Source organism: Muntiacus reevesi, chromosome 4, assembly GCF_963930625.1.
Source record: "Muntiacus reevesi chromosome 4, mMunRee1.1, whole genome shotgun sequence".
In the NCBI taxonomy this organism is placed as follows: Eukaryota; Metazoa; Chordata; class Mammalia; order Artiodactyla; family Cervidae; genus Muntiacus; species Muntiacus reevesi.
This window is the reverse complement of record NC_089252.1, coordinates 46112478-46129564: the sequence shown is the minus strand read 5'-3', so window position 1 is coordinate 46129564 and position 17087 is coordinate 46112478. Positions and strand designations below refer to the sequence as shown.

The 17087-nt window shown below is 53.2% G+C and overlaps 1 protein-coding gene and 1 pseudogene across 1 annotated transcript in view; both read right to left on the bottom strand.

Moving 5' to 3' along the window:
- Positions 1–17087, bottom strand: part of CTIF (cap binding complex dependent translation initiation factor) — a 314018-nt gene that overhangs the window by 121636 nt on the left and 175295 nt on the right.
- LOC136167944 (5S ribosomal RNA) lies at positions 12886–13007 on the bottom strand (annotated as a pseudogene).

Here is a 17087-nt window from a genome sequence, read left to right as displayed (position 1 = left end):
TGCAACTGCTTCCTGGCGCCTAGAGCCCGCGCTCCTTGAGAGAGGCTGCCGCAGTGAGAAGCCCACGCAATGGAAGGAAGACTAGCCCCCACTCGCCACAACTAGAGAAAGCCCGAGCCTGGCAACGCAGACCCAGTGCAACAAAAAATAAACATACATTGGAGTATAATTGACTTTCGAACAGATGCTTCCAAACTGAGGTCCTGGAGAAGACTCTTGAGAGTCCCTTGGATAGCAAGGACATCAAACCAGTCAGTCCCAAAGGAAATCAACCCTGGATATTCATTGGAAGGACTGACGCTGAAGCTGAAGCTCCAATCCTTCGGTCACTGGATGCAAAGAGCCGACTCACTGGAAAATAACCCTGATGCTAGGAAAGATTGAGGGCAAGAGGAGAAGGGGGTGACAGAGGATGAGATGGTGGGATGGCATCACTGACCCAATGGACGTGAGTTGGAGCAAACTCTGGAAGATAGGGAAGGGCAGGGAAGCCTGGCGTGCTGCAGGTCATGGGGTCGCAAAGAGTTGAGTATGACTGAGCAATTGAACAACAATAGTAATTGACTTACATTATATTAATTTCAGGTATACAACATAGTGACTTGATATACATTACGAAATGATCACCTTGATAAGTCTAGTTATATCTGTCAACACACAAAGTTATTCCAATATTATTGATGATACTCCCTATGGCTGTACATTGCATCCCTGTGACTTACTATATAGCTGGTAGTTTGTACTTCTTACTGTCCCTCACCTGTGAGTGTTTGTATTTTTAGAAAGAACTGTTAGGACTGATCCCACTTTGATGGTGCAAATACCTGAGGAAGGAGCCGAGCAAATACTCGAACACAGGCAGAGCAGTCCAGGTAGAGGGGACAGCAAGTGCAAAGGCCCTGTGGTAGGAGCTCAATGGTGTGCTTAAGGCCCCTGCGAAGGCCAGTGCAGCTGGAGTGCAGAGACTGGGGGTGGGGTGGTGGTGGTGGTGGATGATGAGGTCAGAGGTGATAAGAACCAGATCACCTGGGGCCTTGTAGACCACGGAAGGGATTTTGGTCCTTACTCTATGTGAAATGGGGCTTCCCGGGTGGTGCTAGCAGTAAAGAACCCACCTGCCAATGCAGGAGACATAAGAGACCCTGGGTCGGGAAGATCCCCTGGAGAAGCGCATGGCAGCCCACTCCAGTATTCTTGCCTGGAGAATCCCCATGGACAGAGGAGCCTGTGGGGTTACAGTCCATGGGGTCACAGTCCATGGGGTCACACAGAGCCGGACACTAATGAAGCGACTTAGCACAGCACACATAACAAAAGTTGCTGGGATTTTTTCTCTTTCTACCTAATCTGAGAATGCTTTTTAATAGGTGATTTTAATCTAGTTTTATTTTCTGATTACGGATATGGACTTATTTTTGTTATCTTTTTTCCCACATGTATGCATATGTGTGTTTTAATATGTAAATTTTGTATTTGCTTTTCTTTTTTTGCAACTTGGCACACACACATGCACACATTGATTCTATGGTTTATCCATCCATTCATTTTCCTTAATATACGTAAGTGTGAATATACATTTACATCTGCCTTCCAGGGAGAAAAGTAACAGACTACATATACCTTTTTCACTTTGCTTTTTTCAATTAATATTATTTAAAATCATCTATTTCTCTCTGCTTTTCACTTTTAGGGCTTTTTTTTTCTTTTTACTATTTTTACTTATTTACTTTAAAAATCATCTGTACCAAGGTAGCTCAATTCTGCTTTCTAGCTAGCACCACTACTCTGGATAAGGGGCAAATACTCCTTAGAATTCCATGCGCAGCAGCTTATGAGGATGAGTTATTTTGGGTTTTCCTCCTGTTCTGAACTTCTAGAACTCCCTGGTTCTTGGTGACAGGCAGGGCAGGGACTTCCAAATGCTAGAAGCATGAAGGCGGGAGTTGGAGACTGAACTTACAGTTCAGCTCTGCCCGAGTCAAGTGCTTGACCTGAGGAAGTCCCCCTCTTCCTGCAAGGTGAGGACCCTGGATAAGAGGCTCTCCAAAGCAATGGCACCCCACTCCAATACTCTTGCCTGGAGAATCCCATGGATGGAGGAGCCTGGTAGGTTGTAGTCCATGGGGTCGCTAAGAATCGGACATGACTGAGGGACTTCACTCTCACTTTTCACTTTCACGCATTGGCGAAGGAAATGGCAACCCACTCCAGTGTTCTTGCCTGGAGAATCCCAGGGACGGGGGAGCCTGGTGGGCTGCCGTCTATGGGGTCACACAGGGTCGGACACGACTGAAGCAACTTAGCAGCAGCAGCAGCAGCATGGGCTTTACAGGTTGCTACGAGGACCAGGTAAAGGAGGCTGAGCCAAACTTGTTCCTGGCAAACCATGCAAGCAAACAACTCCTTCTTAGGAGAAGATGATAAAACTGTTTCATTATGCAACAGCCTCAGTGCCCATCACCGGCTTCTCTGCAGAGGCAAAGCACCATGGGAGACGTGGAGCCGCTTGGTGGTCCTAGAGACGGGGCTGTGAGCAGGAGGTGGGTATGCACAGGCAAACAGGAGGCCAGCAGGGAGCAACCAGGGAAGCGGATACAGCTCTAAGTAGTTCACAGACATCAGCAGGGCGGAGCAGCAGGTGACCAGGCAACTGGTCAGGATGGCAGAGGGCTGACCGCTCCCTCGGGGATAAGGAGGCTGAGCCTGGAGGCTGGCCTGTCCCAACAGGAGACTTCCGTATGACTGCCACCCCCGCCTGGACCAAGATCACTTTCCCCAGGAGGGCCTCCTAGAGAGCCTGGGAGGCGGGTGTTGGTGGGGGGAAGCAGGGCTCAGCTGGCCAAGATGGAACAGGTCGGAGAGCTCCCAGTGCATGAACTTTCCTACTGCTTTCATTCTCTCTTCCATGCAGAAAATTTCAAACCTGGAGCTGCCCATTCTATATGTTTTTCCTTCTTTCCCCAAACCCTCAAACACAACTCACACAAGTAAAGGCAAGAGGCCAGGAAATAAATATGCCAAGAAGAAAAAAAAAATCACTGGAAGAACAAGAAAGAGCAAAACTCTGGGCCATCCCCAAGAGCAGCCTGGGTGGAGCGTTCCACTAAACCACGCATCACGTATTCCAGCCCCAAGTCCTCCGCCAAGCTTCCGTCCGCAGCTCGGACTTCCGTTTGGTGCAGCTGGAGGCAGATGAGGGCCCAGACTCCGAGGACCTTGTGGGATCGTCTGAGTCAAGCCCTGAGCAGGCCCAGAGCAGGCAGATGAGTGGCTTCAGAGACGGGGGAGGCACAGGCGCCCACCCAACCCCTCCACCACCCCCTGCCCCACACCTTTCTAATCCCAGACGTGCGATACATCATCATCCAGCTCATTGCCCACAGCCCCCGCGGGGCTGCGCGGGAAGACACGTGGGGGAGGACTCCGCTTTCTGCACTGACAGGGGCCTGACTCAGGGTATCTTGGAAGAAAGAAGAGGAGGTCTGAACACTCCCACCCAGGGGCAGCTCGGTAATTGCGGGTTTTCACCAACACGCCAGGAAGGAACAGTTGCTGCTACGGAGACGCTGGGGAAAAGGCTTCGTGGAAACCCTTCCCAGGAATGAGGCCATCCCAGCCACCAGACCACCGGGGCGGGCCCTGTCCGACTCCTCCGCTTCTCTGGAAAAGTGGAATCAAGACCAGCCCAGCCCTTCCCTGAGAGCCATCCATCCTCCCCTCCCCAAGGTGGTCGGGGAGTTTCCTGTCTCTGCCTGGTCCTCGAGCCCAAGCGCAGAAATGACAGCAGGTGCAAAGGATGCCTTGTCCCCGGCCTTCATGCCCCTAGGGTGGAGGATGTTGTAAATTCTGATCACCACCTGTCCTGATGTGGGCAACCCCATCACCCACAAGCGTTCCACAGACTCCAGCCTAAAAGGATGAGAAGTCGGCTCTGGACTCAAAATGAAAGTCCGAGGCTGCCTTGGAGATACAGATTCTGTTCAGGGACCTTGCCCTCACACCTCAGCTTCACTCCAGCTTCCCAGCTCATCTCCTTCTCTCCAACATGCACTTTCCTCCCCTCTCCACCCTCCACAAGTGAGGGGCCTCCCCACCCTGAGCCTCGGCGCGGCAGCTCCTCCAGGGACGCCCTCTCCCATCCCGGACGTCGGCATATAAGGTATTGAGAGATGTGTCGGGAGCTTGTGCGCTGGGTCCCAGCTTCTCACGCCTCCACAGAGGGTCCTCCTCACACACCTCTCTCCCCAGTTTCCTGGAGGTCTCCTCTGCAGCCAGGTGCGCCTGTGCGTCGTCCCTGACACCTCCTGGGAACCTCGGCCTCTGCTTGGAAACTTATCAGGAAGGCGCAGCCCCTGCCCTCTGTTTGGGAGGACACAGACCACCCTCCGCCTCCTCCAGGAAGGCTTCCTGGTTACTCTAAACCCCAGAAATCTTTCTTTTCTCTGAAGTCCCAGGGCCTGTGGTCTGGCATTGTATTATTACACACACAAACCACACACATGCATATACACACATGGGAACATACATGTGCATTCAGTCGTGTCCAACTCTTTGTGACTGCAGCCTGTCTGTGCCAGGCTCCTCTGTCCATGGGCTTCTCCAGGCAAGAACACTGGAGTGGGTTGCTATGTTCTCCTCCAGGGGATCTTCCCGACCCAGGAATCAAACCCAGGTCTCCTACATTGGCAGGCAGATTCTTTACCCACTGAGCCACCCAGGAAGCCCAGAAAGATGTATATACATGTACAAAACATTTAACACACACATAGACACATATACACAACAATGTTATCCAGTGTGAACAGTTCAGTAACCTTCTCTCTCCAACTAGACTACGAGCTCTTGGAAGGCTTGGCACAGACAGAGACCTTCGAGAAGCCCTCAGGAGACCCTCCCTCCCTGACCAAAGCCCGGTGTCCACCTCACTCCCCTATCTGCACCGGGCTGGTGGCTCCTGCCACGAGGAGGACCATGAGACAGAAGAGGCCAGCATGACACCGGGCTTTAGCCTCTGAAGGGAAAAGGCCCTCTCACCCCAGAAGGCTGCCAGGTGATAAACAGGATGCAAACAAATCCCAAGGAATCCTGAGATGGGGGCGATTTTAATATAGCTAACCTGACATCATCTCTCTGACCACAGCAATGCTTGGGGATGGGGTCGGGGGGGGGCAGTCCTGACCTATTTTTGGTGGGCAGGCGCTGCAGGAAGGGGAAGCTTTGAGGTCCCCCCATTCCTGGCCCCCAAGGGAGGGGTGAGGCTTGGGCCTGGGCCCTCCCCCTACTGGGGGTTCCCATCTTGGGTCTGAGCCCCAGCTCACAGAAGGGCTCAGAGGAGTCTGAAGAATCCAGCATTTCTCATGGCCTTGTCCAGCATTAACCCTGCCTCGGGGGAGATGGCCAGCTCTGTCTACAAACAGCGTTTCACTGGACCCCAAACTGCTACCACATTCATCAGAATTAAGACGCCCGGAGGACTCTTAGGATGGAAAGGTGGGCCTTTACCGTGGAAGAGCTTCCCTCTGAGACCCAGTTCTGAGAGACTTGGAGAAAGATGGGTTTGGTGGGATTTCCGGGAGACAGGTGGTGGGAAGAGGGGGTTAGGGTGAGCACTCCAAGGTGGGCTGGAAAGCCTGATGGAAGCCAAGCAGGGCTGGTGCGGGGAGGGGGGTCCCCTCAGGCATGGCCCGAAGGAGATGGGGGCAAGCCATCTTCTTTCACAATGATGCTCTTTCAGAATGAAAATCCTTCGGCAGACAGGGAAATTTCTCCCCTCTCAACACCCCCGCTGCTCTATGGTGGGACAGGTCAGAGCAGATCCCCACGACATTCTGGGTCTAAACACTCCCCCAGAAGCACTCCATGGGAGCTGGTACACCCCCGCCCTGGCAGCGGGGCTGATGGGGACCAGAGCCCCCGCCAGGCCATCTGTGTCCTCCTGATTGCGGGATGCTCCCTGGGGCTTGGGCACGGCAGTCAGTCCCCAGAGAGCCCCTCTCCTGATCCAGCACTCAGCGGGGGAGGGAGGTTCCCCAGGAGAGCAGGGGTGGCAAAGAGCCCAGCTAGTCCCGCTTCAACTCCTCAGGCTCAGGACGGGGTTTTAAAGATTTAATGGAAATAGGAGCCCACGACTCCCCCAGGGAGGCAGGCAGGGCTGAGACACAATCATCAGGTGACCAGCTGGGCCTTCAAGTCCACTCCCCCCACCCCCACCCCATGCCATCCTCTCTGCCCCCCTCCCTGTCTGTAACTCACAAACCTGACAAGTCAGTCCCAGGACAGCGTCCAGGAGAATCAAGATAGTGCCTCTCCCAGGGTAGCTACGATTTGGAAGCGATCACAGGGAACAAAAATTTTAAATCCAATCGAAAAGTGAAAAGTGAAAGTCGTTCAGTTGTGTCCAACTCTGTGTGACCCCATGGATTGTAGCCTGCCAGGCTCCTTTGTCCATGGAATTCTCCAGGCCAGAACACTGAAGTGGGTAGCCTTTCCCTTCTCCAGGGGATCTGCTAGACCCAGGAATGAGACCAGGTCTCCCACATGGCAGGCGGATTCTTTACCAGCTGAGCCACAAGGGAAGCCCATGAATACTGGAGTGGGTAGCCTATCCCTTCTCCAGGGGATCTGCCCAACCCAGGAATGAAACCAGGGTCTCCTGCATTGCAGGTGGATTCTTTACCAGCTGAGCCACAAGGGAAGCCCATGAATACTGGAGTGGGTAGCCTATCCCTTCTCCAGGGGATCTGCCCAACCCAGGAATGAAACCAGGGTCTCCCGCATTGCAGGTGGATTCTTTACCAGCTGAGCTACCAGGGCAGCCCAAAGGAGGCAGGTACTCATGCAAGTTCAGACAACAAGGTCCTAGGGCCTCTCAAAATCCCATACATTTCATATTATGACTATTAATATGATTAACAAGTAGATCCAATATTTCCAGAGAACACACCACACCTCCACTGCAGACACAAGGCGAATAAAGCCCCCAGACCACTGCTCACATTAGTCAGCACCCCCTTTTGTCTACACTCCAGACTGATGTACACTCTGCTGGCTGGGCCACACTGGCTGCAGGAGAGGCTGTGATCTGAGGATCCTGAGCGGGTAAATGGGAAGCCTTGTTTCCAGAGGGGCTGCTCAAAAACTGCTCACCAAGAACAAGAGACTCTGAGGTTGAAGGTGTTCGGGGCTGCGGTGTCAGCTCCAGGGGATGGCTGCCCCGTGGCGGGCAGAGCCCAACGCAGCCCACGGTCTGGACTCTCCAGCCCTGTCTCCGAGGCAAAGCCTGTCCTGTCTTGGCCCTGTCCTGCTGGCCCGTTTTCCCTTCCACCTTCTGCCTTCTCCAGTCCTGCCTTGATGGCTTCAGGGAGGCAGGGGACACCATTCTTCCTACAGCCTTCCAAGTTCTGCTCCTTAGACATCAGTGGCTACTTCCAGGTACCTCGAACCCCGAGGTCTCCCACAGAAGCCTTCACCAAGGCCTTCTGCAACCTCTACATCAAAATACATCCCCAGGGACTTCTGTCCAACACGGCCTCTGAGGCTTAGCCGACTGGAGCTCAAGCACCCAGCCAGCAGCCCACCATCCTAAGACCCGCTTCCCTGAGAAGTGTGGTACTGTCAAGAACCAGAGTACGTTGGGGAGAGGGGGGGAAGGACAGCCTGGTGCTCCCTGCCACCCCCCCCCCCCAGGGCCTCTCCTCTGGTTTTCCTGTTACCTCCGTCCCGGGGTGACCCTGGGTAAACACGCCATCCCAGGCGGGACGGAGGGAAAGGGGACATAGACTGCGGTCGGTCGTACAGCCTGGATCTGCCCCAAGCGTCCCATGAGAGCACAGGCAGGGAGGTGACGTCACCCGCTCCACCTCGGTCTCCTCGGGGTACGGTGCAGGCAACCATTCCCTTCTCCTTGGAGTTCCTGTGATCGTCTAGATCAGGGATGCGAAAACCATGGCCTCTGGGCTGAGTCCAGCCCCCACCTGCTTTTGTGGATAGAGTTTTGTTGAAGCACAGTCCGTCTCGTTCAGTGGCTGCTTCTGCCCCACAATGTGGAATCAGGGTGGAGCAGCTATGACAGAGACCACATGGCCCTGAAGCCTAAATGCTTTTCTCTCTCCAGATCACCATTTATCCTAGAGTGGGTGAAAAAGGAACACGTGTCCCCCGACTTACGGCCAGCGTCCCCAAACCCCAAGGCAGAGAGTCTGGACATTCTGATGTCTGGAACCAGCTTCAGTTCTGCAAAGTCTTGAGCAAATCACATGGCCTCTCTTGAGTCTCACCTACATTGCTCTTATATTGGGGGGCATTTGTCTTATCTACCCCCCAAGCCTGCTGCAGAGATGCTATGAGAAAGGCTGTGGTAAGATACCTTCATTTGCGTTGTTAATATTCGTACTCTTTTCTTTACTATCCAAGGAAGCCTTCCCTGTCAGAGTGAATCCCTGCCAACAGCCTGAGAGCAATCTCAAGAGAGATCTGAGCCAGAAGCACCCAGTTAAACTGCCCCCTGGGTTCCTGACCCTTGGAAACAGACAGACTCAAGTATTTCAGTATGCTTCCAATTAAAGCCCAATCTTTTATAATCGTTGATATTAAAGAGTTTAGGGGAAAATAAGTGTATGCATGAGAGTGAGGGAGAGAGAAGGGGTGTGTGTGTGAGTGTATCTTGGAAAGTTCCCTTTTCCTGGAACTACCTGCTCTACCCCTGCACGACAGGCAGGTCCCAAAGCTCAGATAAAGTCATCCTCTGGTTTAAAGCCTTCCTCAGGGGCTTTCCTGGCAGTCCAGTGGTTAAGGCTCCACGCTTCCAATGCAGGGGTTCGAATCCCGGCCAGGAAACTAAGATCCCACATGCCGCATGGCATGGCCAACAAGAACAACTTTCCCCAGGAAGGAAACTTGCCAACACATGCTCCACTGGAGAGCGGAGCCGTGGGCAGGGGGGCGTAGAGCGGAGGACAGGAGAAGGAAGGCGTTCTTGGAAAGGCTTGAGGCTGAACCAGAAAAGAGAAAACAAAAAACCTCAACTCATTCAAAACTATCTGTGCATTTCACTAGGTCATTTAAAACAGGAGGAAAAAAAAAAAAACAATGCCACAGGAAAACTAGAATCAGGTAAAGATGGCCCCCCGTGGTCCCCACCTGGTGGCATTCTGACCCCGTACAAGGGTTAGTCTATGGGACCAGCAGAATAGCAGAAGGGATGGTATGTCTCTTCTGAGATTAGGGTACAAAAGACAGGACAGCCTCTCTGTCCAACCTCCCCCCCCCCCCCCCCCCCGCCCCGGCTCATTCTGTCATGAGCACCCCACAGAGAGGCCCACATTGCAAGGAAATGAAGCCTCCGGCCAACAGCCAGTGAGGAACTAAGGCCTGCCAACAGCCACGTCAGCGAGCTTGGAAGTGGATCTTCCAGTCCCATCTGAACCAAGTCTTCAGATGATCACAGTCCCTGCCAACAGCTTGACCGCCGTCTCAAGAGAGATCCTGCGCCAGGAGCACCCAGTTAAATGGCCTGGGTTCTGACCCTTGGAAACTGTGTGAGATAATAAATATTTGCTGTTCGAAGTTCTAAGCTTTGGAATAATTTGTTATGCAGCAATGGATAACCAACACAAACATGCAGGCCGAGCTCCATTTCCAGCAAACAATCACTGGAAATGGTAACTGGCAGAGGTCCCTGAAGCAGTCACACATACACAGCTATAAACACAGATGTGTGTATTCCACATACAGGCAGTAAGCCCTCACGTCTGAGAAGTCCTTGATATTTTACCGGCGTTCAGAGCATGATACTATTCTTTAGAAGAGACACAAACCTCAGGTCAAGTCATGCCCTGGAGGCTCCACGTCTAGCAACGAGGCCCGAACCAAGTCTAGACAAGTCAGCACACCCCAGGGGCCACCGACACACTTGTCTGGGACCTGGGTTCTACAGTGGCTCAGTTATGTGACTTCCAGAAAAAGAACATCGAGGCAAAAAGGACGTTTGCTTTAAGTGGCATCGTTTCAGGCTTCTAGGAGCTAAAATTCCCATCCTCAATAAATAACAACCCATGCACCCTCCCCGGGGGCTTCCCTGGTTGCTCAGATGGTAAAGAATGTACCTGTTAATGCAGGAGACCCAGGTTTGATCCCTGCGTTGGAAAGATCTCCTGAAGAAAGCAATGGCAACCCACTCCAGTATTCTTGCCTGGAGAATCCCATGGGCAGAGGAGCCTGGCAGGCTCTAGTCCACAGGGTCACAAAGAGTCAGACACGACAGAAGCAACTCAGCACACGTGCACGCACGCACGTATCCTCCCTGCCTACCTTCAGCCTCTACCGGATTGTCAGTGTCTCTCAAGCTCTCAGCACGAGGTCACTCTCAACTCTGGGTCATCACTGAAGGCTCTCGTGAAAATGCAAAGTGATGTGCCCTGGGCTAAGGCTGGACTGATTCCTGATGCTCCCACTCATAAGATGAAATGCAAGAGTGGTACCTACGGGTACACGAGGAGCGGCTGGAGAGTAGTAGGAGGTGGGCGAGGGGAGACAGGGTTTTCCCCAACGGCGTGCAGAGTAATAAGCACCACAGTAAAAATACAGACCTACAACTTTGGCCAGCAAAGGGTGCCCGAGACAGAAACTGGATGGTGAGTTGGATGGCTCCTCGGGAGGGAGCTGGTCCTCCTGGGTCCCACTTAGAGAGGTCCTAATGATTACCTCCCCCACCCCATACTCCTGACCGAGTGCGTGCCAACCTTCCGGATCATCAGGGCAAAGTCAGAAGCCTGCCCTCTGCCCTCTGCCCGCCCAGCCTGTCTGAGCCACGGCTGTGGCCCGCGGTTCAGAGGCACCAGGTTTCCTGCTCAGGGTGACCATCTGCTCTCTGACGCAAGGAGCCCGTCTGCTGCGGCCGCTCAGGATGCCGGGCCAAACATGCACACAGCCCCATAGAGGTTTTTTTTCCCCTTCTTCCTAAAACTATTTCTCATCCTTGGGTCGACACACGTCTTTTCCAAGTTCAGTGTCGACCTCAACAAACAGAAAGCGTAAAATGGGATCCTTTGTCCACAGAATCCTCCCCTTAAGCTGAAAAGAGGCGTCTGAAGACAAGTGAAGGGCAGCATAATCCCGAGGGAGGGGTGAGCGATGGATAAAGCTGGCTCAGGCGGTCCCTTGGAGAGGTGACTCAGGAGATGGGCTTGGCCTCCCGCCCACCAGTGAGAGTCCTGCACACTCCCCACCGTGCCCCCCCCATCCCTGAGTCCCTCAGCTGCTGCACCTGCGCGCCAGGTGGGTGAGGGACCTCGGGTGTGGCAGGGAGAGATCTTTCAGTCCATGCCGGCCGGGGCCTGACGCATGCCAACAGCTCATGGGGAAGGTCAGGGAAGAGGATCAAGACAGGATGAAAAAGAGCTTGAATAGTGACAAGTGGGTGCCACGTGCAAAGGGGCCAGCGAGGCAGGTGAGGAAGGGCCCAAGTGAAGGGAGCCGCTGGGGGCAGACTGGAGAAGCTTCGGGGAACAGAGAACAGACTGAGGTCGGGAAATGCAGTGAGTGGGGAAGGCTCTCTAGGAGGAGGCAAGAAAGGGGTGGTGGGAGGCGGGCCAGTCCTGTCTTGGGGGGAAGGGGCAATTGAGGTAGGGGTGGTCAGCTACAGCTGGTGCTGGTGGGGTGGGGAACTGAAGGTCTGCTTGACCGCGGTTCAATAATCCCCCTAGAATAATTCCTCTGCAAACCTTGCAGTGTCAGCGTGCTAGTGACGCAAAGTTTTCAGCTCCCCATAAGGCACTGGTGAGTACACCTATACACCTACAAGCTGGAGCTGCAGAACTCGCCACGGATGTGGGCTTGTCGGCTCCTGGTGCCTGGGCTGCGTGTCCAGGCCAAGTTAGAAAGAACTGGCAGCTCCATCAGTTCTGCATCTGAAGGGCACCGAGATGCCTGCAGGCGCTGGGAGAGCGGGCGACAATGACACAAGCTAGCATCTCAGTGATGACGACTGGGCATGCCGGGGACACCTTGGTCTTAATCTCCCCCCTGCCGGGGGAGCTCAGCACAGCATCACCTCCGGGGACACGCGGGCCTGTCTTCTGGAGTTATTTTAACTCTGTTCGCTGATGCCTTGCCTAATTGAACCCCTGCATCACTTCTGGAAACCAGGACCTCCCAAAAATACTCCAAACCATAATAGAGGCCACCTTGGCTTCCCCCAAAAACACGCATTGGAATAAATGGCTAAAATTAAATTACTGGGAAGACTCAGAAATAACTCTTGGAGCTCAGGGTAAATGCTGACCCAGGCAGGAAGGCTCCTTGGTATTTTTAAAACCTGTGCTCCTGTCCCTGCTGGGAGCCTTGGGGAGTGAAGGGCACCGTCTTGGCCTGGCCTGGCCTCCTGGGATTGTGTGTGGGGGAGCTGGTGGCCAGAGGAAGCTCTCTCCCCACCCCAGACTGCCCTCCCCTGAGGATTGCTCACTGTTCTGGAACTCACAGCACCCTTCCTCCAGCCTCTCAGCAGGTGGGGTCCCTGAAACCTGGGACATCTCTGGGCTATAACAGGAACTTCCTAAATCGGTCCACGTATGAATCATCTGGACCAGGGGAGGGAGCTACAGGCATGACTAACCTGGGGGAGGGTGCAGAGGGCAGAGGGTGGGCAACCTTGCCTGGTGGGTCTTGGCTGAAATCTCACCATTTGTTCACTTCTTTAAATGATGCTCGAGCCCCCCATCCCTCAGCCCTTTTGAAAACAGTGGTCCCCAAGCTGCCTTTATAGCCCTGACACAGAGTTAATGAGGGGCTTAGTTAGGGGGTGGATGTTGGAGGTGGTGAGGGATCCAGGGGAGAGAATTCTCCAGCAGATAACTGGTTAGGGGTCCAGCCTCTGAGCCAGGATGCTTGAGTTTGCAGCCTGGCTCAGCAACTCCCCGCTGTCTCCCATCCAAGTACTAACCAGGCCCGACCCTGCTTAGCTTCCGAGATCAGACGAGATCGGGCGCGTTCAGGGTGGTATGGCCGTAGACTCCCCGCTCTCTCTTTGGGGGAGTTATTCCCTTTCTCTGTGCAAGTTACTTTCCTCATCTATAAAATGGAAATAAAAAGTTATCTCCTTCCTAGGGTTGTTGGGAAGACTACGCAAGCAGATATTTGCAAAGGGTTCAGCATGTCCCGAACACCGTGCCCGTTAAATCGCTGAGCGACTCCTGGGCAGGACTCGGGGTGGGCCAGGCTTGCCTGAACCAGCAGGCTACACACCCTACCTTAGGGGTAAGGTGGTCCCAGGCGGCATTCCATCTCGGGCAGCCGGAATGCTGGGACTGTGGAGGCTCAACCAGGTATGGCTGGGTGCCCAGTGTACAGACCTAGACCACATGTGGTCCCCAAAAATGTACACAGGAGCACCAGACATGGCCCGGATTTCTGGAACTTTCTGGACGGGGTGAATGCGCTGGGTTAAAGATAAAAGGGGAGCGGGTTATTTGCACTGAAAGCCCCAAAAGGCCTCTAGAGTGTCTCTGTCTTTCCACCCACAGCGAAGGAATGGAATGCTCCTGGAAGCATTCTTTGTCATCGTTAACCCTGGACTCTCCCCAATACATTTGAAAGTTTTAGCTCCCAAAGTGTAAGAGAAGCGCCTTGGGCCGCACAAAGATGAAAACCCAGACTCCACAACTGCTGGCTTGATCTTCCTTCCTTCCCTGCACATGGCCCAGGATGGAGGGGTCCCAGGAGCAAATGCCAGGAAAGGGGGGACTCATGCCTCGGTACTTGGAGCCAGCACGGGGCTGGGGTCTCTCGTGTACCCCCCATCACACCTCATCTGACGGCATTCTTGCAGGCTACAGTCAGTGTCTTTGGGGGCAAGAAGAAGAATGAGCTTGGCGAGGGTCCCTATCGCCTCAGATCCCCTGGCTGGCGAGGGATGAACTGATCTAGAAGCCAAGTGAGCTTGACCAAGGCCTTCATATCCACCATGCCAGCTGCCCCACGTGAAGGCTATGCAGACTTGGTGCCAGACGCCCAGGCACTTGGGGCGGAAGGAGTTGCCTGTGTCCCTCCATGTTAGCAAGGGAGAGAGGGTTGGGGTTAACATTTGTGAGTCAACCCCAAATGTCCAGCATTTCAAAAAACGGGAAACCGAGACCTCTAAGGAGCTATAATTAAACCAACTCAGGTGGCTGGTTCCTGGTGTCCATTTTACGCTCTGTTCTGGGCATTTATCTCTAGATGGCCACTGTCCTTGTCAGCAGCCCTTCTGCTCTCTAAGCCTTTAGGCACATGCCCTTGCCTCCTCTTCATCAGCCTCCTTGCCCTCAGGTCTCCCTTTTTTGTCCTCTAGGGTTTAAGGGGTCTGATGAATCCTAATAGCTGGAAAAAGGAGCACAGATCGAACACGAAGGAGCAGTGCTCAGCTCCCCAGCAGTGGGCCCAGACGGGAGGGCAGCAGGCCTGGCACCAGGAGCTCTGCCAAAATGCACGAGACGGCCATGCACAGACAAGGGTCGGGCCCAGGGACTTACTGGTCCTTCCCGGGGAGAAGGACCCCAAGGACTGGCTTATTTTCCTGCAAAGTGTGATGCTGAGGGCAGGTTCTGAGCACAGAGCACGCGCCAGGAAAGAGGGACAGGAAAGGGCGAGTCGTGAGCCAGCCCTCGGGGCCCTCTCGGCAGCCTATTGTGCCAGGAGAGCTGGGAGAGACCAGCATCATCCAAAGGATGATCATCTGGCCATCGTAGTCTATACAAAGGCCCGGGTCTTCTCTCAGTGTAAACCAGGCCCCCGTGTCAATCAAACACAGACCTGGACATCTGGCTTCATGAAATGAGCTGCTCTTCTTTCCAAGAGAGCTTGGGGGTGGGCGTGGGGGAGGAGGAGAAGGAGCCTAAAAATAATTCCTATCTGACTCATTTTGCTTAGAATCTGACAGGGCTGCCTGCCAGGTGGGGGTTTGCCTGTCCCATTTTCTTATCTATCTTTAGCAGGGACTTAATGAGGGCAATTTCCTCGCTGCGATATAAAGACAAACTGCGGGCAACGGCAGTGTAATCCGTCTCGCTGTCCCCTAGGCTCCTGATGACAGGATGACAATGATGGTCACTTCAGGGTTCAGCCGTCTGGAGGGCTTGGGGGACAGTGGCGGCCCAGGATGGGCAAATGAAGCAGTGGCCACTCAGCGAGACCCAAGCCGGGTAACAGCCATGGAGGGAAGTGGCTCCCGCTCTCTGCCCTCCCCCCATCTCTGCTACCACCCCACAGATGGGATAAACTACTCAGCCTAAAACCCCATCATTCACAACACAGTCCTTTAACATCTCTCCATGCTTTTTTTTGATGTGGACCATTTTAACAGTCTATTGAATCTGTGACAGCATTGCTTCTGTTTTTGGTTTCCTGGACACAAGGCAGGTGGCATCCTAGCTCACCAACTGGGGATTGAACCCATGTCCCCTGCACTGAAAAGCGAAGTCTTAACCACTAGACCATCAGGGAAGTTCCTCTCCCACTGTTTTTAAGGGCTAGCACAGTCCATTTTCATCACTCACAGTAGTTAACGCTCTATATAACTATGGAACTAAACTGCACACACCAAACTAGCCAACTACTGAAACACTGCTCCCAGGAGAAAGACAAGATTAGGTTCCTGCGAGCCTCCGGTCACAATGTTTTTTCCCAACATAGCCCCACTTTATGTATGTTTTGGTTTAAAGACATCTTATTTACTATATATTGTTGATTCGCTAACATTGAGCTCACCGCCAACAGCGCTATAGGTCTGGCCAGAAGGAAGCTCATCCAATGTATGTACTTTCTCCAAAAGGCACATAACAGCCTCCTGGCATCTGAGACATTAGACAGCACTGCAGCGCTATGCTTGGGCACCATTTTAAATAGCAAATTCACCAACAAAAAGCACATCAACGTGAAAAACAGAGCCCTAAGTAGATCCCAGAAAAGACTTGTTTACAGCGTGAGAGCTGGAGCAAGAAGGCAGAGGTCTCCGGGTTCAACCTCAGCTGGGAACGTGCGGGTCTAGGTGACTTGAGTGTTTTACCGCTCTGGGCTCTGGGCATGTCCATTAATGACTGTGAAAGCACTGTATTGACTTAACCACAATTGAGGAACTTTTAACAAGGAGGCAAATCTGCAAATATAGAATCCACGAGTAATGAGGACTGACTGAACTTCCCAAGTGAGTGAAGTGAAGTCGCTCAGTCATGGTCCACCTCTTTGCAACTCCATGGACTGGTAGCCCACCAGGCTCCTCCATCCATGGGATTTTCCAGGCAAGAATACTGGAATGGGGTGCCATTTCCTTCTCCAGGGGATCTTCCCGACCCAGGGATTGAACCTGGGTCTCCCGCATGGTAGGCAGATGCTTTACTGTTTGGGCTACCTTAATGACCCCTGTGAGTGAGTAGATGGATGGATTCAAGACTCTGAACTGGATGGATTTCTGATCAGTTCCTGATGGGCAAGATCTGGGGCTCAGTCATCTTTGCATATGAAGGAGTCCACAACTGCAGGAGAGAGGTGAGGGGCTAAAGGGAAAGGTAAGTTCCTGAAAACAAGTGTGACTTAGAGCCAGGGTTTTAAAGGCATCGCTGGCATCCCCCAGCGTCCCTGTTGGGAGCCCAGGCGTGAAGAGGAGGAGGGTGGGGTGGGCTCTAGAAGGGAACGAGGAATCTCCCATAACCAGTGAGGGCATCAAAGGGTGGGGAAGAGCCATCAGAGTGTGTCAAGCAGTGGGCTTAACAAGCGTTAATGACAATTCTAAATTTAAACTTTTGTATTTAGAGTGAAAATGAGGAGGCAAGCATGAGGCTGCTGACAGGGAGGATGATGTAAAATTAAGGGGGTCGCTAAGAGAAAGGTTTGCCTTCTGCCAGAGAACATGTGCTGGATCAGGGAAGGTAGATTCAGCTACAGCATCCTCAGTAAGATGCTGATGGCCTCGGAGGAAATCGTGGGAGAGAGAGACTCTGAATGTTCATCCTCTTGCCCAAGGGAGAGAGCTAAATGGTCCAGAAAAGGGGAGCTCTCCATGTGAGGTCATAAAGGCCCCCTGACCACATGTCGGGAACAAAGCATTAGAAACTGCAGCT